The sequence below is a fragment of the Hyla sarda genome, unplaced genomic scaffold (assembly GCF_029499605.1).
Source record: "Hyla sarda isolate aHylSar1 unplaced genomic scaffold, aHylSar1.hap1 scaffold_193, whole genome shotgun sequence".
NCBI lineage: Eukaryota > Metazoa > Chordata > Amphibia > Anura > Hylidae > Hyla > Hyla sarda.
Window position 1 is genome coordinate 311,785 of NW_026608585.1, and position 21,891 is coordinate 333,675.

Below are 21,891 nucleotides of genomic sequence, written 5' to 3' on the forward strand. Positions count from 1 at the left end.
GACAACCTATGGCGGTGATGGTTCTGCTCAGGCAGAGCAGTGCTGATGCTCCTCATAAAGCTGTCGCTGCTGTGAAGGTTCTAGGTGACATCACAAATCCCTATGGTTACATACACAACAAAGCTGGGTTGTTGTTGTTTACACTCTGCAAGGCCTGTGGAAGTGAGTGACATCATAGCACTGTAGTTCTGAGGGTTCTAGATGGATGCAACAATCTCCTGTTGCTTCTATGAAGGCCATAATAGACGACATCACCAAACAGCTCCATAGTCACATACACAGCAAAGGAGAGATGTTGTTTACACCTAGTGATGTCAGTGGTATTGAGTGACATCACAGCACAGTGCTAAGGCTCCTGGGCCTGGACACAGCAGCGGCTGCAATATCTCAACGGAGAATACGTTTATATATATGTGTGTGTGTGCGCGTATATATATATATATATATATATATATATATATATATATATATTTCTCCGCCGAAATCACTTTTAAACCCATTTCCACCTTTTTTTCCCTTCTCTTCCTCTTACTTTTTTTTCACATTTTTTTACGTTTTTCTCCTTTTCGCCTCTTTTCTGGGCGTATTATTCTTCTTTTTCTTCTTTTTTTTCGTCTAATGCATACCCCATCAGTGCAGCAATGCTTATTCAATACCGCCAGCAGATGGAGACACTGGGGGATAATTTTCTAAGGATTTATACTGATTTTTCCTGTCTGAATTTGTCGCACAGAAAGTTGCAGGCCAAATATGTGTGACATTTCTGCGACTTTAGCTTCTAGAGCATTTTTACAACATTATACATAGGTGCTGAATACATAAAAAGCGACTGTTCAGCGACAGACAAGTCGCATCGGCTGAAAGTAGGCCAGAATGTCAGTCCATGTTGGAGCAGGTTTAGATACAGTCTAAAGTATAGATCTCAAAGTCTGTGCACAGAATTTAGCAAGGGCCTCGCACCTTCTGATGCATCAGGTAGGTGCACAATAGCATAGCCTAACCCTCTGTACTTTGGTCTATATTGATGCGGGACATAGACAGCCAGCTGATGACCAATCCATTAGTGCAATGGATGGCTGGAAGCATTTGTCTTTGCCTTTGCAATACCACAGAAGCAATGCATGGTCAATGTACAGCAATGACACACCTGTGTGAACAGCCAGGAGACCCCCCCCATGTTATGTTACATAGTTACATAGTTAGTACGGTCGAAAAAAGACATATGTCCATCAAGTTCAACCAGGGAATTAAGGGGTAGGGGTGTGGCGCGATATTGGGGAAGGGATGAGATTTTATATTTCTTCATAAGCATTAATCTTATTTTGTCAATTAGGAACATTCAGCACCCACCCGCTATCAAGGCAGCTGCCTATCATGTCATGCCCTACCTGCACAGGTGTGCTGGCTACTCAAATGATCCAATTAAGGAGGCCATTTAGTCAGCAGCAGCAGAAGTCCTGTGCCTGGACGCTCCAACAGCGGCCAGACACAAGCAGAAGCAGAAGCAGCAGAAGCAGCAGCAGAAGCAGCAGCAGCACCACCTTTTGTTTTTTGGCTGCAGCAGCAGCAGCAAGGCCCACAGGGCTGGCTAGCTGGCTAGCCAGCAAGCAGGTAGCAATGAAAGTAGGAATCTTTCTTTTTAACCCTGTAAGGGGGTGGTGCACTGTACCCGAAGATACTGCCATATCGGGTCAATGCATAGGGCGACGGAAGCAAGCTTCGAAATCGGCCCCCGTTCTCAAAAATCCATTTAATATATGGTCCCCAGATAGGGGACGTATCAGATATTAAACTGATAAGAACAGATACTACACTTGATCTTAGCCAAAAGGCCGAGAAGCGATAACCGTGAAAGGGGCGGGCCCAACAAGGTCCCCTTCATGGGCACTATCACTGCTTGCTGTCAGGGAGGCTGCCAGACAATTTTCCATGCACACTCTGGGCTGGGGGGCAGTCAACCACCAGTACACACAGCAGAACCTAAACCCATACCATTATTGCTAAGCAGCAAGACAGGGGCCCATTGCACTCCCACGGGGCCTTTTTAAATGCAATCCATAACCCGGATTTGCCAGGAACCCTTCTTACTCCTCCTACTTGCATGTGACACTGGGCTTAGGATCTGCATAGGAAACACACACACAAGCACACACCTACCTTTGTTGCCTGCAGATGCCTCCTTGGCTGTCCCCAAACGGTATCAAACCAACACCCACGGGAAGCTGTAAGCATAGAGGACATGCCTGCACCCCATTGGACTTACCTGTGTGGGTTAAATCCGGGTTATTTGACAACCTATGGCGGTGATGGTTCTGCTCAGGCAGAGCAGTGCTGATGCTCCTCATAAAGCTGTCGCTGCTGTGAAGGTTCTAGGTGACATCACAAATCCCTATGGTTACATACACAACAAAGCTGGGTTGTTGTTGTTTACACTCTGCAAGGCCTGTGGAAGTGAGTGACATCATAGCACTGTAGTTCTGAGGGTTCTAGATGGATGCAACAATCTCCTGTTGCTTCTATGAAGGCCATAATAGACGACATCACCAAACAGCTCCATAGTCACATACACAGCAAAGGAGAGATGTTGTTTACACCTAGTGATGTCAGTGGTATTGAGTGACATCACAGCACAGTGCTAAGGCTCCTGGGCCTGGACACAGCAGCGGCTGCAATATCTCAACGGAGAATACGTTTATATATATGTGTGTGTGTGCGCGTATATATATATATATATATATATATATATATATATATATATTTCTCCGCCGAAATCACTTTTAAACCCATTTCCACCTTTTTTTCCCTTCTCTTCCTCTTACTTTTTTTTCACGTTTTTTTACGTTTTTCTCCTTTTCGCCTCTTTTCTGGGCGTATTATTCTTCTTTTTCTTCTTTTTTTTCGTCTAATGCATACCCCATCAGTGCAGCAATGCTTATTCAATACCGCCAGCAGATGGAGACACTGGGGGATAATTTTCTAAGGATTTATACTGATTTTTCCTGTCTGAATTTGTCGCACAGAAAGTTGCAGGCCAAATATGTGTGACATTTCTGCGACTTTAGCTTCTAGAGCATTTTTACAACATTATACATAGGTGCTGAATACATAAAAAAGCGACTGTTCAGCGACAGACAAGTCGCATCGGCTGAAAGTAGGCCAGAATGTCAGTCCATGTTGGAGCAGGTTTAGATACAGTCTAAAGTATAGATCTCAAAGTCTGTGCACAGAATTTAGCAAGGGCCTCGCACCTTCTGATGCATCAGGTAGGTGCACAATAGCATAGCCTAACCCTCTGTACTTTGGTCTATATTGATGCGGGACATAGACAGCCAGCTGATGACCAATCCATTAGTGCAATGGATGGCTGGAAGCATTTGTCTTTGCCTTTGCAATACCACAGAAGCAATGCATGGTCAATGTACAGCAATGACACACCTGTGTGAACAGCCAGGAGACCCCCCCCATGTTATGTTACATAGTTACATAGTTAGTACGGTCGAAAAAAGACATATGTCCATCAAGTTCAACCAGGGAATTAAGGGGTAGGGGTGTGGCGCGATATTGGGGAAGGGATGAGATTTTATATTTCTTCATAAGCATTAATCTTATTTTGTCAATTAGGAACATTCAGCACCCACCCGCTATCAAGGCAGCTGCCTATCATGTCATGCCCTACCTGCACAGGTGTGCTGGCTACTCAAATGATCCAATTAAGGAGGCCATTTAGTCAGCAGCAGCAGAAGTCCTGTGCCTGGACGCTCCAACAGCGGCCAGACACAAGCAGAAGCAGAAGCAGCAGAAGCAGCAGCAGCACCACCTTTTGTTTTTTGGCTGCAGCAGCAGCAGCAAGGCCCACAGGGCTGGCTAGCTGGCTAGCCAGCAAGCAGGTAGCAATGAAAGTAGGAATCTTTCTTTTTAACCCTGTAAGGGGGTGGTGCACTGTACCCGAAGATACTGCCATATCGGGTCAATGCATAGGGCGACGGAAGCAAGCTTCGAAATCGGCCCCCGTTCTCAAAAATCCATTTAATATATGGTCCCCAGATAGGGGACGTATCAGATATTAAACTGATAAGAACAGATACTACACTTGATCTTAGCCAAAAGGCCGAGAAGCGATAACCGTGAAAGGGGCGGGCCCAACAAGGTCCCCTTCATGGGCACTATCACTGCTTGCTGTCAGGGAGGCTGCCAGACAATTTTCCATGCACACTCTGGGCTGGGGGGCAGTCAACCACCAGTACACACAGCAGAACCTAAACCCATACCATTATTGCTAAGCAGCAAGACAGGGGCCCATTGCACTCCCACGGGGCCTTTTTAAATGCAATCCATAACCCGGATTTGCCAGGAACCCTTCTTACTCCTCCTACTTGCATGTGACACTGGGCTTAGGATCTGCATAGGAAACACACACACAAGCACACACCTACCTTTGTTGCCTGCAGATGCCTCCTTGGCTGTCCCCAAACGGTATCAAACCAACACCCACGGGAAGCTGTAAGCATAGAGGACATGCCTGCACCCCATTGGACTTACCTGTGTGGGTTAAATCCGGGTTATTTGACAACCTATGGCGGTGATGGTTCTGCTCAGGCAGAGCAGTGCTGATGCTCCTCATAAAGCTGTCGCTGCTGTGAAGGTTCTAGGTGACATCACAAATCCCTATGGTTACATACACAACAAAGCTGGGTTGTTGTTGTTTACACTCTGCAAGGCCTGTGGAAGTGAGTGACATCATAGCACTGTAGTTCTGAGGGTTCTAGATGGATGCAACAATCTCCTGTTGCTTCTATGAAGGCCATAATAGACGACATCACCAAACAGCTCCATAGTCACATACACAGCAAAGGAGAGATGTTGTTTACACCTAGTGATGTCAGTGGTATTGAGTGACATCACAGCACAGTGCTAAGGCTCCTGGGCCTGGACACAGCAGCGGCTGCAATATCTCAACGGAGAATACGTTTATATATATGTGTGTGTGTGCGCGTATATATATATATATATATATATATATATATATATATATATATATATTCTCCGCCGAAATCACTTTTAAACCCATTTCCACCTTTTTTTCCCTTCTCTTCCTCTTACTTTTTTTTCACGTTTTTTTACGTTTTTCTCCTTTTCGCCTCTTTTCTGGGCGTATTATTCTTCTTTTTCTTCTTTTTTTTCGTCTAATGCATACCCCATCAGTGCAGCAATGCTTATTCAATACCGCCAGCAGATGGAGACACTGGGGGATAATTTTCTAAGGATTTATACTGATTTTTCCTGTCTGAATTTGTCGCACAGAAAGTTGCAGGCCAAATATGTGTGACATTTCTGCGACTTTAGCTTCTAGAGCATTTTTACAACATTATACATAGGTGCTGAATACATTAAAAGCGACTGTTCAGCGACAGACAAGTCGCATCGGCTGAAAGTAGGCCAGAATGTCAGTCCATGTTGGAGCAGGTTTAGATACAGTCTAAAGTATAGATCTCAAAGTCTGTGCACAGAATTTAGCAAGGGCCTCGCACCTTCTGATGCATCAGGTAGGTGCACAATAGCATAGCCTAACCCTCTGTACTTTGGTCTATATTGATGCGGGACATAGACAGCCAGCTGATGACCAATCCATTAGTGCAATGGATGGCTGGAAGCATTTGTCTTTGCCTTTGCAATACCACAGAAGCAATGCATGGTCAATGTACAGCAATGACACACCTGTGTGAACAGCCAGGAGACCCCCCCCATGTTATGTTACATAGTTACATAGTTAGTACGGTCGAAAAAAGACATATGTCCATCAAGTTCAACCAGGGAATTAAGGGGTAGGGGTGTGGCGCGATATTGGGGAAGGGATGAGATTTTATATTTCTTCATAAGCATTAATCTTATTTTGTCAATTAGGAACATTCAGCACCCACCCGCTATCAAGGCAGCTGCCTATCATGTCATGCCCTATCTGCACAGGTGTGCTGGCTACTCAAATGATCCAATTAAGGAGGCCATTTAGTCAGCAGCAGCAGAAGTCCTGTGCCTGGACGCTCCAACAGCGGCCAGACACAAGCAGAAGCAGAAGCAGCAGAAGCAGCAGCAGCACCACCTTTTGTTTTTTGGCTGCAGCAGCAGCAGCAAGGCCCACAGGGCTGGCTAGCTGGCTAGCCAGCAAGCAGGTAGCAATGAAAGTAGGAATCTTTCTTTTTAACCCTGTAAGGGGGTGGTGCACTGTACCCGAAGATACTGCCATATCGGGTCAATGCATAGGGCGACGGAAGCAAGCTTCGAAATCGGCCCCCGTTCTCAAAAATCCATTTAATATATGGTCCCCAGATAGGGGACGTATCAGATATTAAACTGATAAGAACAGATACTACACTTGATCTTAGCCAAAAGGCCGAGAAGCGATAACCGTGAAAGGGGCGGGCCCAACAAGGTCCCCTTCATGGGCACTATCACTGCTTGCTGTCAGGGAGGCTGCCAGACAATTTTCCATGCACACTCTGGGCTGGGGGGCAGTCAACCACCAGTACACACAGCAGAACCTAAACCCATACCATTATTGCTAAGCAGCAAGACAGGGGCCCATTGCACTCCCACGGGGCCTTTTTAAATGCAATCCATAACCCGGATTTGCCAGGAACCCTTCTTACTCCTCCTACTTGCATGTGACACTGGGCTTAGGATCTGCATAGGAAACACACACACAAGCACACACCTACCTTTGTTGCCTGCAGATGCCTCCTTGGCTGTCCCCAAACGGTATCAAACCAACACCCACGGGAAGCTGTAAGCATAGAGGACATGCCTGCACCCCATTGGACTTACCTGTGTGGGTTAAATCCGGGTTATTTGACAACCTATGGCGGTGATGGTTCTGCTCAGGCAGAGCAGTGCTGATGCTCCTCATAAAGCTGTCGCTGCTGTGAAGGTTCTAGGTGACATCACAAATCCCTATGGTTACATACACAACAAAGCTGGGTTGTTGTTGTTTACACTCTGCAAGGCCTGTGGAAGTGAGTGACATCATAGCACTGTAGTTCTGAGGGTTCTAGATGGATGCAACAATCTCCTGTTGCTTCTATGAAGGCCATAATAGACGACATCACCAAACAGCTCCATAGTCACATACACAGCAAAGGAGAGATGTTGTTTACACCTAGTGATGTCAGTGGTATTGAGTGACATCACAGCACAGTGCTAAGGCTCCTGGGCCTGGACACAGCAGCGGCTGCAATATCTCAACGGAGAATACGTTTATATCTATGTGTGTGTGTGCGCATATATATATATATATATATATATATATATATATATATATATATATTTCTCCGCCGAAATCACTTTTAAACCCATTTCCACCTTTTTTTCCCTTCTCTTCCTCTTACTTTTTTTTCACGTTTTTTTACGTTTTTCTCCTTTTCGCCTCTTTTCTGGGCGTATTATTCTTCTTTTTCTTCTTTTTTTTCGTCTAATGCATACCCCATCAGTGCAGCAATGCTTATTCAATACCGCCAGCAGATGGAGACACTGGGGGATAATTTTCTAAGGATTTATACTGATTTTTCCTGTCTGAATTTGTCGCACAGAAAGTTGCAGGCCAAATATGTGTGACATTTCTGCGACTTTAGCTTCTAGAGCATTTTTACAACATTATACATAGGTGCTGAATACATAAAAAGCGACTGTTCAGCGACAGACAAGTCGCATCGGCTGAAAGTAGGCCAGAATGTCAGTCCATGTTGGAGCAGGTTTAGATACAGTCTAAAGTATAGATCTCAAAGTCTGTGCACAGAATTTAGCAAGGGCCTCGCACCTTCTGATGCATCAGGTAGGTGCACAATAGCATAGCCTAACCCTCTGTACTTTGGTCTATATTGATGCGGGACATAGACAGCCAGCTGATGACCAATCCATTAGTGCAATGGATGGCTGGAAGCATTTGTCTTTGCCTTTGCAATACCACAGAAGCAATGCATGGTCAATGTACAGCAATGACACACCTGTGTGAACAGCCAGGAGACCCCCCCCATGTTATGTTACATAGTTACATAGTTAGTACGGTCGAAAAAAGACATATGTCCATCAAGTTCAACCAGGGAATTAAGGGGTAGGGGTGTGGCGCGATATTGGGGAAGGGATGAGATTTTATATTTCTTCATAAGCATTAATCTTATTTTGTCAATTAGGAACATTCAGCACCCACCCGCTATCAAGGCAGCTGCCTATCATGTCATGCCCTACCTGCACAGGTGTGCTGGCTACTCAAATGATCCAATTAAGGAGGCCATTTAGTCAGCAGCAGCAGAAGTCCTGTGCCTGGACGCTCCAACAGCGGCCAGACACAAGCAGAAGCAGAAGCAGCAGAAGCAGCAGCAGCACCACCTTTTGTTTTTTGGCTGCAGCAGCAGCAGCAAGGCCCACAGGGCTGGCTAGCTGGCTAGCCAGCAAGCAGGTAGCAATGAAAGTAGGAATCTTTCTTTTTAACCCTGTAAGGGGGTGGTGCACTGTACCCGAAGATACTGCCATATCAGGTCAATGCATAGGGCGACGGAAGCAAGCTTCGAAATCGGCCCCCGTTCTCAAAAATCCATTTAATATATGGTCCCCAGATAGGGGACGTATCAGATATTAAACTGATAAGAACAGATACTACACTTGATCTTAGCCAAAAGGCCGAGAAGCGATAACCGTGAAAGGGGCGGGCCCAACAAGGTCCCCTTCATGGGCACTATCACTGCTTGCTGTCAGGGAGGCTGCCAGACAATTTTCCATGCACACTCTGGGCTGGGGGGCAGTCAACCACCAGTACACACAGCAGAACCTAAACCCATACCATTATTGCTAAGCAGCAAGACAGGGGCCCATTGCACTCCCACGGGGCCTTTTTAAATGCAATCCATAACCCGGATTTGCCAGGAACCCTTCTTACTCCTCCTACTTGCATGTGACACTGGGCTTAGGATCTGCATAGGAAACACACACACAAGCACACACCTACCTTTGTTGCCTGCAGATGCCTCCTTGGCTGTCCCCAAACGGTATCAAACCAACACCCACGGGAAGCTGTAAGCATAGAGGACATGCCTGCACCCCATTGGACTTACCTGTGTGGGTTAAATCCGGGTTATTTGACAACCTATGGCGGTGATGGTTCTGCTCAGGCAGAGCAGTGCTGATGCTCCTCATAAAGCTGTCGCTGCTGTGAAGGTTCTAGGTGACATCACAAATCCCTATGGTTACATACACAACAAAGCTGGGTTGTTGTTGTTTACACTCTGCAAGGCCTGTGGAAGTGAGTGACATCATAGCACTGTAGTTCTGAGGGTTCTAGATGGATGCAACAATCTCCTGTTGCTTCTATGAAGGCCATAATAGACGACATCACCAAACAGCTCCATAGTCACATACACAGCAAAGGAGAGATGTTGTTTACACCTAGTGATGTCAGTGGTATTGAGTGACATCACAGCACAGTGCTAAGGCTCCTGGGCCTGGACACAGCAGCGGCTGCAATATCTCAACGGAGAATACGTTTATATATATGTGTGTGTGTGCGCGTATATATATATATATATATATATATATATATATATATATATATATATTTCTCCGCCGAAATCACTTTTAAACCCATTTCCACCTTTTTTTCCCTTCTCTTCCTCTTACTTTTTTTTCACGTTTTTTTACGTTTTTCTCCTTTTCGCCTCTTTTCTGGGCGTATTATTCTTCTTTTTCTTCTTTTTTTTCGTCTAATGCATACCCCATCAGTGCAGCAATGCTTATTCAATACCGCCAGCAGATGGAGACACTGGGGGATAATTTTCTAAGGATTTATACTGATTTTTCCTGTCTGAATTTGTCGCACAGAAAGTTGCAGGCCAAATATGTGTGACATTTCTGCGACTTTAGCTTCTAGAGCATTTTTACAACATTATACATAGGTGCTGAATACATAAAAAGCGACTGTTCAGCGACAGACAAGTCGCATCGGCTGAAAGTAGGCCAGAATGTCAGTCCATGTTGGAGCAGGTTTAGATACAGTCTAAAGTATAGATCTCAAAGTCTGTGCACAGAATTTAGCAAGGGCCTCGCACCTTCTGATGCATCAGGTAGGTGCACAATAGCATAGCCTAACCCTCTGTACTTTGGTCTATATTGATGCGGGACATAGACAGCCAGCTGATGACCAATCCATTAGTGCAATGGATGGCTGGAAGCATTTGTCTTTGCCTTTGCAATACCACAGAAGCAATGCATGGTCAATGTACAGCAATGACACACCTGTGTGAACAGCCAGGAGACCCCCCCCATGTTATGTTACATAGTTACATAGTTAGTACGGTCGAAAAAAGACATATGTCCATCAAGTTCAACCAGGGAATTAAGGGGTAGGGGTGTGGCGCGATATTGGGGAAGGGATGAGATTTTATATTTCTTCATAAGCATTAATCTTATTTTGTCAATTAGGAACATTCAGCACCCACCCGCTATCAAGGCAGCTGCCTATCATGTCATGCCCTACCTGCACAGGTGTGCTGGCTACTCAAATGATCCAATTAAGGAGGCCATTTAGTCAGCAGCAGCAGAAGTCCTGTGCCTGGACGCTCCAACAGGGGCCAGACACAAGCAGAAGCAGAAGCAGCAGAAGCAGCAGCAGCACCACCTTTTGTTTTTTGGCTGCAGCAGCAGCAAGGCCCACAGGGCTGGCTAGCTGGCTAGCCAGCAAGCAGGTAGCAATGAAAGTAGGAATCTTTCTTTTTAACCCTGTAAGGGGGTGGTGCACTGTACCCGAAGATACTGCCATATCGGGTCAATGCATAGGGCGACGGAAGCAAGCTTCGAAATCGGCCCCCGTTCTCAAAAATCCATTTAATATATGGTCCCCAGATAGGGGACGTATCAGATATTAAACTGATAAGAACAGATACTACACTTGATCTTAGCCAAAAGGCCGAGAAGCGATAACCGTGAAAGGGGCGGGCCCAACAAGGTCCCCTTCATGGGCACTATCACTGCTTGCTGTCAGGGAGGCTGCCAGACAATTTTCCATGCACACTCTGGGCTGGGGGGCAGTCAACCACCAGTACACACAGCAGAACCTAAACCCATACCATTATTGCTAAGCAGCAAGACAGGGGCCCATTGCACTCCCACGGGGCCTTTTTAAATGCAATCCATAACCCGGATTTGCCAGGAACCCTTCTTACTCCTCCTACTTGCATGTGACACTGGGCTTAGGATCTGCATAGGAAACACACACACAAGCACACACCTACCTTTGTTGCCTGCAGATGCCTCCTTGGCTGTCCCCAAACGGTATCAAACCAACACCCACGGGAAGCTGTAAGCATAGAGGACATGCCTGCACCCCATTGGACTTACCTGTGTGGGTTAAATCCGGGTTATTTGACAACCTATGGCGGTGATGGTTCTGCTCAGGCAGAGCAGTGCTGATGCTCCTCATAAAGCTGTCGCTGCTGTGAAGGTTCTAGGTGACATCACAAATCCCTATGGTTACATACACAACAAAGCTGGGTTGTTGTTGTTTACACTCTGCAAGGCCTGTGGAAGTGAGTGACATCATAGCACTGTAGTTCTGAGGGTTCAAGATGGATGCAACAATCTCCTGTTGCTTCTATGAAGGCCGTAATAGACGACATCACCAAACAGCTCCATAGTCACATACACAGCAAAGGAGAGATGTTGTTTACACCTAGTGATGTCAGTGGTATTGAGTGACATCACAGCACAGTGCTAAGGCTCCTGGGCCTGGACACAGCAGCGGCTGCAATATCTCAACGGAGAATACGTTTATATCTATGTGTGTGTGTGCGCATATATATATATATATATATATATATATATATATATATATATATTTCTCCGCCGAAATCACTTTTAAACCCATTTCCACCTTTTTTTCCCTTCTCTTCCTCTTACTTTTTTTTCACGTTTTTTTACGTTTTTCTCCTTTTCGCCTCTTTTCTGGGCGTATTATTCTTCTTTTTCTTCTTTTTTTTCGTCTAATGCATACCCCATCAGTGCAGCAATGCTTATTCAATACCGCCAGCAGATGGAGACACTGGGGGATAATTTTCTAAGGATTTATACTGATTTTTCCTGTCTGAATTTGTCGCACAGAAAGTTGCAGGCCAAATATGTGTGACATTTCTGCGACTTTAGCTTCTAGAGCATTTTTACAACATTATACATAGGTGCTGAATACATAAAAAGCGACTGTTCAGCGACAGACAAGTCGCATCGGCTGAAAGTAGGCCAGAATGTCAGTCCATGTTGGAGCAGGTTTAGATACAGTCTAAAGCATAGATCTCAAAGTCTGTGCACAGAATTTAGCAAGGGCCTCGCACCTTCTGATGCATCAGGTAGGTGCACAATAGCATAGCCTAACCCTCTGTACTTTGGTCTATATTGATGCGGGACATAGACAGCCAGCTGATGACCAATCCATTAGTGCAATGGATGGCTGGAAGCATTTGTCTTTGCCTTTGCAATACCACAGAAGCAATGCATGGTCAATGTACAGCAATGACACACCTGTGTGAACAGCCAGGAGACCCCCCCCCCATGTTATGTTACATAGTTACATAGTTAGTACGGTCGAAAAAAGACATATGTCCATCAAGTTCAACCAGGGAATTAAGGGGTAGGGGTGTGGCGCGATATTGGGGAAGGGATGAGATTTTATATTTCTTCATAAGCATTAATCTTATTTTGTCAATTAGGAACATTCAGCACCCACCCGCTATCAAGGCAGCTGCCTATCATGTCATGCCCTACCTGCACAGGTGTGCTGGCTACTCAAATGATCCAATTAAGGAGGCCATTTAGTCAGCAGCAGCAGAAGTCCTGTGCCTGGACGCTCCAACAGGGGCCAGACACAAGCAGAAGCAGAAGCAGCAGAAGCAGCAGCAGCACCACCTTTTGTTTTTTGGCTGCAGCAGCAGCAAGGCCCACAGGGCTGGCTAGCTGGCTAGCCAGCAAGCAGGTAGCAATGAAAGTAGGAATCTTTCTTTTTAACCCTGTAAGGGGGTGGTGCACTGTACCCGAAGATACTGCCATATCGGGTCAATGCATAGGGCGACGGAAGCAAGCTTCGAAATCGGCCCCCGTTCTCAAAAATCCATTTAATATATGGTCCCCAGATAGGGGACGTATCAGATATTAAACTGATAAGAACAGATACTACACTTGATCTTAGCCAAGAGGCCGAGAAGCGATAACCGTGAAAGGGGCGGGCCCAACAAGGTCCCCTTCATGGGCACTATCACTGCTTGCTGTCAGGGAGGCTGCCAGACAATTTTCCATGCACACTCTGGGCTGGGGGGCAGTCAACCACCAGTACACACAGCAGAACCTAAACCCATACCATTATTGCTAAGCAGCAAGACAGGGGCCCATTGCACTCCCACGGGGCCTTTTTAAATGCAATCCATAACCCGGATTTGCCAGGAACCCTTCTTACTCCTCCTACTTGCATGTGACACTGGGCTTAGGATCTGCATAGGAAACACACACACAAGCACACACCTACCTTTGTTGCCTGCAGATGCCTCCTTGGCTGTCCCCAAACGGTATCAAACCAACACCCACGGGAAGCTGTAAGCATAGAGGACATGCCTGCACCCCATTGGACTTACCTGTGTGGGTTAAATCCGGGTTATTTGACAACCTATGGCGGTGATGGTTCTGCTCAGGCAGAGCAGTGCTGATGCTCCTCATAAAGCTGTCGCTGCTGTGAAGGTTCTAGGTGACATCACAAATCCCTATGGTTACATACACAACAAAGCTGGGTTGTTGTTGTTTACACTCTGCAAGGCCTGTGGAAGTGAGTGACATCATAGCACTGTAGTTCTGAGGGTTCAAGATGGATGCAACAATCTCCTGTTGCTTCTATGAAGGCCATAATAGACGACATCACCAAACAGCTCCATAGTCACATACACAGCAAAGGAGAGATGTTGTTTACACCTAGTGATGTCAGTGGTATTGAGTGACATCACAGCACAGTGCTAAGGCTCCTGGGCCTGGACACAGCAGCGGCTGCAATATCTCAACGGAGAATACGTTTATATCTATGTGTGTGTGTGCGCATATATATATATATATATATATATATATATATATATATATATTTCTCCGCCGAAATCACTTTTAAACCCATTTCCACCTTTTTTTCCCTTCTCTTCCTCTTACTTTTTTTTCACGTTTTTTTACGTTTTTCTCCTTTTCGCCTCTTTTCTGGGCGTATTATTCTTCTTTTTCTTCTTTTTTTTCGTCTAATGCATACCCCATCAGTGCAGCAATGCTTATTCAATACCGCCAGCAGATGGAGACACTGGGGGATAATTTTCTAAGGATTTATACTGATTTTTCCTGTCTGAATTTGTCGCACAGAAAGTTGCAGGCCAAATATGTGTGACATTTCTGCGACTTTAGCTTCTAGAGCATTTTTACAACATTATACATAGGTGCTGAATACATAAAAAGCGACTGTTCAGCGACAGACAAGTCGCATCGGCTGAAAGTAGGCCAGAATGTCAGTCCATGTTGGAGCAGGTTTAGATACAGTCTAAAGCATAGATCTCAAAGTCTGTGCACAGAATTTAGCAAGGGCCTCGCACCTTCTGATGCATCAGGTAGGTGCACAATAGCATAGCCTAACCCTCTGTACTTTGGTCTATATTGATGCGGGACATAGACAGCCAGCTGATGACCAATCCATTAGTGCAATGGATGGCTGGAAGCATTTGTCTTTGCCTTTGCAATACCACAGAAGCAATGCATGGTCAATGTACAGCAATGACACACCTGTGTGAACAGCCAGGAGACCCCCCCCCCCCCATGTTATGTTACATAGTTACATAGTTAGTACGGTCGAAAAAAGACATATGTCCATCAAGTTCAACCAGGGAATTAAGGGGTAGGGGTGTGGCGCGATATTGGGGAAGGGATGAGATTTTATATTTCTTCATAAGCATTAATCTTATTTTGTCAATTAGGAACATTCAGCACCCACCCGCTATCAAGGCAGCTGCCTATCATGTCATGCCCTACCTGCACAGGTGTGCTGGCTACTCAAATGATCCAATTAAGGAGGCCATTTAGTCAGCAGCAGCAGAAGTCCTGTGCCTGGACGCTCCAACAGGGGCCAGACACAAGCAGAAGCAGAAGCAGCAGAAGCAGCAGCAGCACCACCTTTTGTTTTTTGGCTGCAGCAGCAGCAAGGCCCACAGGGCTGGCTAGCTGGCTAGCCAGCAAGCAGGTAGCAATGAAAGTAGGAATCTTTCTTTTTAACCCTGTAAGGGGGTGGTGCACTGTACCCGAAGATACTGCCATATCGGGTCAATGCATAGGGCGACGGAAGCAAGCTTCGAAATCGGCCCCCGTTCTCAAAAATCCATTTAATATATGGTCCCCAGATAGGGGACGTATCAGATATTAAACTGATAAGAACAGATACTACACTTGATCTTAGCCAAAAGGCCGAGAAGCGATAACCGTGAAAGGGGCGGGCCCAACAAGGTCCCCTTCATGGGCACTATCACTGCTTGCTGTCAGGGAGGCTGCCAGACAATTTTCCATGCACACTCTGGGCTGGGGGGCAGTCAACCACCAGTACACACAGCAGAACCTAAACCCATACCATTATTGCTAAGCAGCAAGACAGGGGCCCATTGCACTCCCACGGGGCCTTTTTAAATGCAATCCATAACCCGGATTTGCCAGGAACCCTTCTTACTCCTCCTACTTGCATGTGACACTGGGCTTAGGATCTGCATAGGAAACACACACACAAGCACACACCTACCTTTGTTGCCTGCAGATGCCTCCTTGGCTGTCCCCAAACGGTATCAAACCAACACCCACGGGAAGCTGTAAGCATAGAGGACATGCCTGCACCCCATTGGACTTACCTGTGTGGGTTAAATCCGGGTTATTTGACAACCTATGGCGGTGATGGTTCTGCTCAGGCAGAGCAGTGCTGATGCTCCTCATAAAGCTGTCGCTGCTGTGAAGGTTCTAGGTGACATCACAAATCCCTATGGTTACATAAACAACAAAGCTGGGTTGTTGTTGTTTACACTCTGCAAGGCCTGTGGAAGTGAGTGACATCATAGCACTGTAGTTCTGAGGGTTCAAGATGGATGCAACAATCTCCTGTTGCTTCTATGAAGGCCGTAATAGACGACATCACCAAACAGCTCCATAGTCACATACACAGCAAAGGAGAGATGTTGTTTACACCTAGTGATGTCAGTGGTATTGAGTGACATCACAGCACAGTGCTAAGGCTCCTGGGCCTGGACACAGCAGCGGCTGCAATATCTCAACGGAGAATACGTTTATATCTATGTGTGTGTGTGCGCATATATATATATATATATATATATATATATATATATATATATATATATATATATTTCTCCGCCGAAATCACTTTTAAACCCATTTCCACCTTTTTTTTCCCTTCTCTTCCTCTTACTTTTTTTTCACGTTTTTTTACGTTTTTCTCCTTTTCGCCTCTTTTCTGGGCGTATTATTCTTCTTTTTCTTCTTTTTTTTCGTCTAATGCATACCCCATCAGTGCAGCAATGCTTATTCAATACCGCCAGCAGATGGAGACACTGGGGGATAATTTTCTAAGGATTTATACTGATTTTTCCTGTCTGAATTTGTCGCACAGAAAGTTGCAGGCCAAATATGTGTGACATTTCTGCGACTTTAGCTTCTAGAGCATTTTTACAACATTATACATAGGTGCTGAATACATAAAAAGCGACTGTTCAGCGACAGACAAGTCGCATCGGCTGAAAGTAGGCCAGAATGTCAGTCCATGTTGGAGCAGGTTTAGATACAGTCTAAAGCATAGATCTCAAAGTCTGTGCACAGAATTTAGCAAGGGCCTCGCACCTTCTGATGCATCAGGTAGGTGCACAATAGCATAGCCTAACCCTCTGTACTTTGGTCTATATTGATGCGGGACATAGACAGCCAGCTGATGACCAATCCATTAGTGCAATGGATGGCTGGAAGCATTTGTCTTTGCCTTTGCAATACCACAGAAGCAATGCATGGTCAATGTACAGCAATGACACACCTGTGTGAACAGCCAGGAGACCCCCCCCCCATGTTATGTTACATAGTTACATAGTTAGTACGGTCGAAAAAAGACATATGTCCATCAAGTTCAACCAGGGAATTAAGGGGTAGGGGTGTGGCGCGATATTGGGGAAGGGATGAGATTTTATATTTCTTCATAAGCATTAATCTTATTTTGTCAATTAGGAACATTCAGCACCCACCCGCTATCAAGGCAGCTGCCTATCATGTCATGCCCTACCTGCACAGGTGTGCTGGCTACTCAAATGATCCAATTAAGGAGGCCATTTAGTCAGCAGCAGCAGAAGTCCTGTGCCTGGACGCTCCAACAGGGGCCAGACACAAGCAGAAGCAGAAGCAGCAGAAGCAGCAGCAGCACCACCTTTTGTTTTTTGGCTGCAGCAGCAGCAAGGCCCACAGGGCTGGCTAGCTGGCTAGCCAGCAAGCAGGTAGCAATGAAAGTAGGAATCTTTCTTTTTAACCCTGTAAGGGGGTGGTGCACTGTACCCGAAGATACTGCCATATCGGGTCAATGCATAGGGCGACGGAAGCAAGCTTCGAAATCGGCCCCCGTTCTCAAAAATCCATTTAATATATGGTCCCCAGATAGGGGACGTATCAGATATTAAACTGATAAGAACAGATTTTTTTTTTTTTTTTTTTTTTTTTTATCTAAAGCCGAGGAACGTGCTTTCGATTCACCCAAAGTGCAAGAAAAAGTGCAAACGTGTTACACTAAAAAAACGTGCACAAAGGATGCGGTCTATCGCAAGCCCTTCTCCGATAGGAGAGAGGCCCCCCAACAAACCTTACCCTTCACCTCCGGACCAAAAGGTACCTGCGAGGTTCCAGGTTCAATGTCCCTTTTCGCCGAAGCTACTAGGGGACCACAAATGCTCCCGGCATCCCCCTTGGCGTTAGCCAAGGTATCTGCCCGCAGAGCCGATTACGGTAGGTACCCTGCCAAAGCAGGAGTACCCGGGGTGTTTGCAGGGAGGTGCGGAACCTAATGGCCACACACACCTCCCCTAGACCGCCAGGAGGGACACCCAGAAGGGCTACCGCATCCTGACAAATCCTGTGAACACACAACACGCAAAAAGTGACACAGTGAGACAAAAAAGAAATAAATAAGTGAATGTGTGCAGATATACTGCCCGGACATCCGGCCGGATCTATAAAAATTTCTCTGATCCTAGCCAGAAGGCCGGGAATCAAGAGGTGAGTGCCACAAGGTGAAGAGATTATGGTGCCCGTGCTTCAACTCAGTGAGTCTATTCTCCCAGTGAGTTTCGGCACCTCGGGGTCACCACTCCCCGAGGCACAAAAGTACCTCGGCTCTAGACCCTCTCAGCCTCATGGCGAGACCCGGAGGGAACAGGTCACATCGGGGCAGCCGTCGAGCTGATTCCTCAGAACCAGCCCCGGAAAGCCCTGGTACACCTGCATCCTCCATGCAGCACCCATCCCCACCAGCATGAAAACTGATAAGAACAGATACTACACTTGATCTTAGCCAAAAGGCCGAGAAGCGATAACCGTGAAAGGGGCGGGCCCAACAAGGTCCCCTTCATGGGCACTATCACTGCTTGCTGTCAGGGAGGCTGCCAGACAATTTTCCATGCACACTCTGGGCTGGGGGGCAGTCAACCACCAGTACACACAGCAGAACCTAAACCCATACCATTATTGCTAAGCAGCAAGACAGGGGCCCATTGCACTCCCACGGGGCCTTTTTAAATGCAATCCATAACCCGGATTTGCCAGGAACCCTTCTTACTCCTCCTACTTGCATGTGACACTGGGCTTAGGATCTGCATAGGAAACACACACACAAGCACACACCTACCTTTGTTGCCTGCAGATGCCTCCTTGGCTGTCCCCAAACGGTATCAAACCAACACCCACGGGAAGCTGTAAGCATAGAGGACATGCCTGCACCCCATTGGACTTACCTGTGTGGGTTAAATCCGGGTTATTTGACAACCTATGGCGGTGATGGTTCTGCTCAGGCAGAGCAGTGCTGATGCTCCTCATAAAGCTGTCGCTGCTGTGAAGGTTCTAGGTGACATCACAAATCCCTATGGTTACATACACAACAAAGCTGGGTTGTTGTTGTTTACACTCTGCAAGGCCTGTGGAAGTGAGTGACATCATAGCACTGTAGTTCTGAGGGTTCAAGATGGATGCAACAATCTCCTGTTGCTTCTATGAAGGCCGTAATAGACGACATCACCAAACAGCTCCATAGTCACATACACAGCAAAGGAGAGATGTTGTTTACACCTAGTGATGTCAGTGGTATTGAGTGACATCACAGCACAGTGCTAAGGCTCCTGGGCCTGGACACAGCAGCGGCTGCAATATCTCAACGGAGAATACGTTTATATCTATGTGTGTGTGTGCGCATATATATATATATATATATATATATATATATATATATATATATATATATTTCTCCGCCGAAATCACTTTTAAACCCATTTCCACCTTTTTTTCCCTTCTCTTCCTCTTACTTTTTTTTCACGTTTTTTTACGTTTTTCTCCTTTTCGCCTCTTTTCTGGGCGTATTATTCTTCTTTTTCTTCTTTTTTTTCGTCTAATGCATACCCCATCAGTGCAGCAATGCTTATTCAATACCGCCAGCAGATGGAGACACTGGGGGATAATTTTCTAAGGATTTATACTGATTTTTCCTGTCTGAATTTGTCGCACAGAAAGTTGCAGGCCAAATATGTGTGACATTTCTGCGACTTTAGCTTCTAGAGTCTTTTTACAACATTATACATAGGTGCTGAATACATAAAAAGCGACTGTTCAGCGACAGACAAGTCGCATCGGCTGAAAGTAGGCCAGAATGTCAGTCCATGTTGGAGCAGGTTTAGATACAGTCTAAAGCATAGATCTCAAAGTCTGTGCACAGAATTTAGCAAGGGCCTCGCACCTTCTGATGCATCAGGTAGGTGCACAATAGCATAGCCTAACCCTCTGTACTTTGGTCTATATTGATGCGGGACATAGACAGCCAGCTGATGACCAATCCATTAGTGCAATGGATGGCTGGAAGCATTTGTCTTTGCCTTTGCAATACCACAGAAGCAATGCATGGTCAATGTACAGCAATGACACACCTGTGTGAACAGCCAGGAGACCCCCCCCCATGTTATGTTACATAGTTACATAGTTAGTACGGTCGAAAAAAGACATATGTCCATCAAGTTCAACCAGGGAATTAAGGGGTAGGGGTGTGGCGCGATATTGGGGAAGGGATGAGATTTTATATTTCTTCATAAGCATTAATCTTATTTTGTCAATTAGGAACATTCAGCACCCACCCGCTATCAAGGCAGCTGCCTATCATGTCATGCCCTACCTGCACAGGTGTGCTGGCTACTCAAATGATCCAATTAAGGAGGCCATTTAGTCAGCAGCAGCAGAAGTCCTGTGCCTGGACACTCCAACAGGGGCCAGACACAAGCAGAAGCAGAAGCAGCAGAAGCAGCAGCAGCACCACCTTTTGTTTTTTGGCTGCAGCAGCAGCAAGGCCCACAGGGCTGGCTAGCTGGCTAGCCAGCAAGCAGGTAGCAATGAAAGTAGGAATCTTTCTTTTTAACCCTGTAAGGGGGTGGTGCACTGTACCCGAAGATACTGCCATATCGGGTCAATGCATAGGGCGACGGAAGCAAGCTTCGAAATCGGCCCCCGTTCTCAAAAATCCATTTAATATATGGTCCCCAGATAGGGGACGTATCAGATATTAAACTGATAAGAACAGATACTACACTTGATCTTAGCCAAAAGGCCGAGAAGCGATAACCGTGAAAGGGGCGGGCCCAACAAGGTCCCCTTCATGGGCACTATCACTGCTTGCTGTCAGGGAGGCTGCCAGACAATTTTCCATGCACACTCTGGGCTGGGGGGCAGTCAACCACCAGTACACACAGCAGAACCTAAACCCATACCATTATTGCTAAGCAGCAAGACAGGGGCCCATTGCACTCCCACGGGGCCTTTTTAAATGCAATCCATAACCCGGATTTGCCAGGAACCCTTCTTACTCCTCCTACTTGCATGTGACACTGGGCTTAGGATCTGCATAGGAAACACACACACAAGCACACACCTACCTTTGTTGCCTGCAGATGCCTCCTTGGCTGTCCCCAAACGGTATCAAACCAACACCCACGGGAAGCTGTAAGCATAGAGGACATGCCTGCACCCCATTGGACTTACCTGTGTGGGTTAAATCCGGGTTATTTGACAACCTATGGCGGTGATGGTTCTGCTCAGGCAGAGCAGTGCTGATGCTCCTCATAAAGCTGTCGCTGCTGTGAAGGTTCTAGGTGACATCACAAATCCCTATGGTTACATACACAACAAAGCTGGGTTGTTGTTGTTTACACTCTGCAAGGCCTGTGGAAGTGAGTGACATCATAGCACTGTAGTTCTGAGGGTTCAAAATGGATGCAACAATCTCCTGTTGCTTCTATGAAGGCCGTAATAGACGACATCACCAAACAGCTCCATAGTCACATACACAGCAAAGGAGAGATGTTGTTTACACCTAGTGATGTCAGTGGTATTGAGTGACATCACAGCACAGTGCTAAGGCTCCTGGGCCTGGACACAGCAGCGGCTGCAATATCTCAACGGAGAATACGTTTATATCTATGTGTGTGTGTGCGCATATATATATATATATATATATATATATATATATATATATATTTCTCCGCCGAAATCACTTTTAAACCCATTTCCACCTTTTTTTCC

General features: G+C 46.1%; 9 non-coding genes and 1 pseudogene across 9 annotated transcripts; all 10 read right to left on the reverse strand.

The window, feature by feature from the left end:
• Positions 1-1,653: 1,653 nt before the first annotated feature.
• LOC130316343 (U2 spliceosomal RNA) lies at positions 1,654-1,844 on the reverse strand. The gene has a single exon (XR_008863685.1). It is a non-coding gene; the product is annotated as a U2 spliceosomal RNA (small nuclear RNA).
• Positions 1,845-3,929: 2,085 nt separating this feature from the next.
• Positions 3,930-4,120, reverse strand: LOC130316345 (U2 spliceosomal RNA). The gene has a single exon (XR_008863686.1). It is a non-coding gene; the product is annotated as a U2 spliceosomal RNA (small nuclear RNA).
• A 2,089-nt stretch (positions 4,121-6,209) lies between these two features.
• Positions 6,210-6,400, reverse strand: LOC130316346 (U2 spliceosomal RNA). The gene has a single exon (XR_008863687.1). It is a non-coding gene; the product is annotated as a U2 spliceosomal RNA (small nuclear RNA).
• Positions 6,401-8,488: 2,088 nt separating this feature from the next.
• Positions 8,489-8,679, reverse strand: LOC130316404 (U2 spliceosomal RNA). Its single transcript, XR_008863740.1, has one exon. It is a non-coding gene; the product is annotated as a U2 spliceosomal RNA (small nuclear RNA).
• A 2,087-nt stretch (positions 8,680-10,766) lies between these two features.
• Positions 10,767-10,957, reverse strand: LOC130316347 (U2 spliceosomal RNA). Its single transcript, XR_008863688.1, has one exon. It is a non-coding gene; the product is annotated as a U2 spliceosomal RNA (small nuclear RNA).
• Positions 10,958-13,042: 2,085 nt separating this feature from the next.
• LOC130316406 (U2 spliceosomal RNA) lies at positions 13,043-13,233 on the reverse strand. The gene has a single exon (XR_008863742.1). It is a non-coding gene; the product is annotated as a U2 spliceosomal RNA (small nuclear RNA).
• A 2,086-nt stretch (positions 13,234-15,319) lies between these two features.
• LOC130316348 (U2 spliceosomal RNA) lies at positions 15,320-15,510 on the reverse strand. Its single transcript, XR_008863689.1, has one exon. It is a non-coding gene; the product is annotated as a U2 spliceosomal RNA (small nuclear RNA).
• A 2,096-nt stretch (positions 15,511-17,606) lies between these two features.
• LOC130316438 (U2 spliceosomal RNA) lies at positions 17,607-17,798 on the reverse strand. Its single transcript, XR_008863768.1, has one exon. It is a non-coding gene; the product is annotated as a U2 spliceosomal RNA (small nuclear RNA).
• A 693-nt stretch (positions 17,799-18,491) lies between these two features.
• On the reverse strand, positions 18,492-18,651 carry LOC130316445 (U2 spliceosomal RNA; annotated as a pseudogene).
• Positions 18,652-20,741: 2,090 nt separating this feature from the next.
• On the reverse strand, positions 20,742-20,932 carry LOC130316349 (U2 spliceosomal RNA). Its single transcript, XR_008863690.1, has one exon. It is a non-coding gene; the product is annotated as a U2 spliceosomal RNA (small nuclear RNA).
• Between the last annotated feature and the right edge of the window lie 959 nt (positions 20,933-21,891).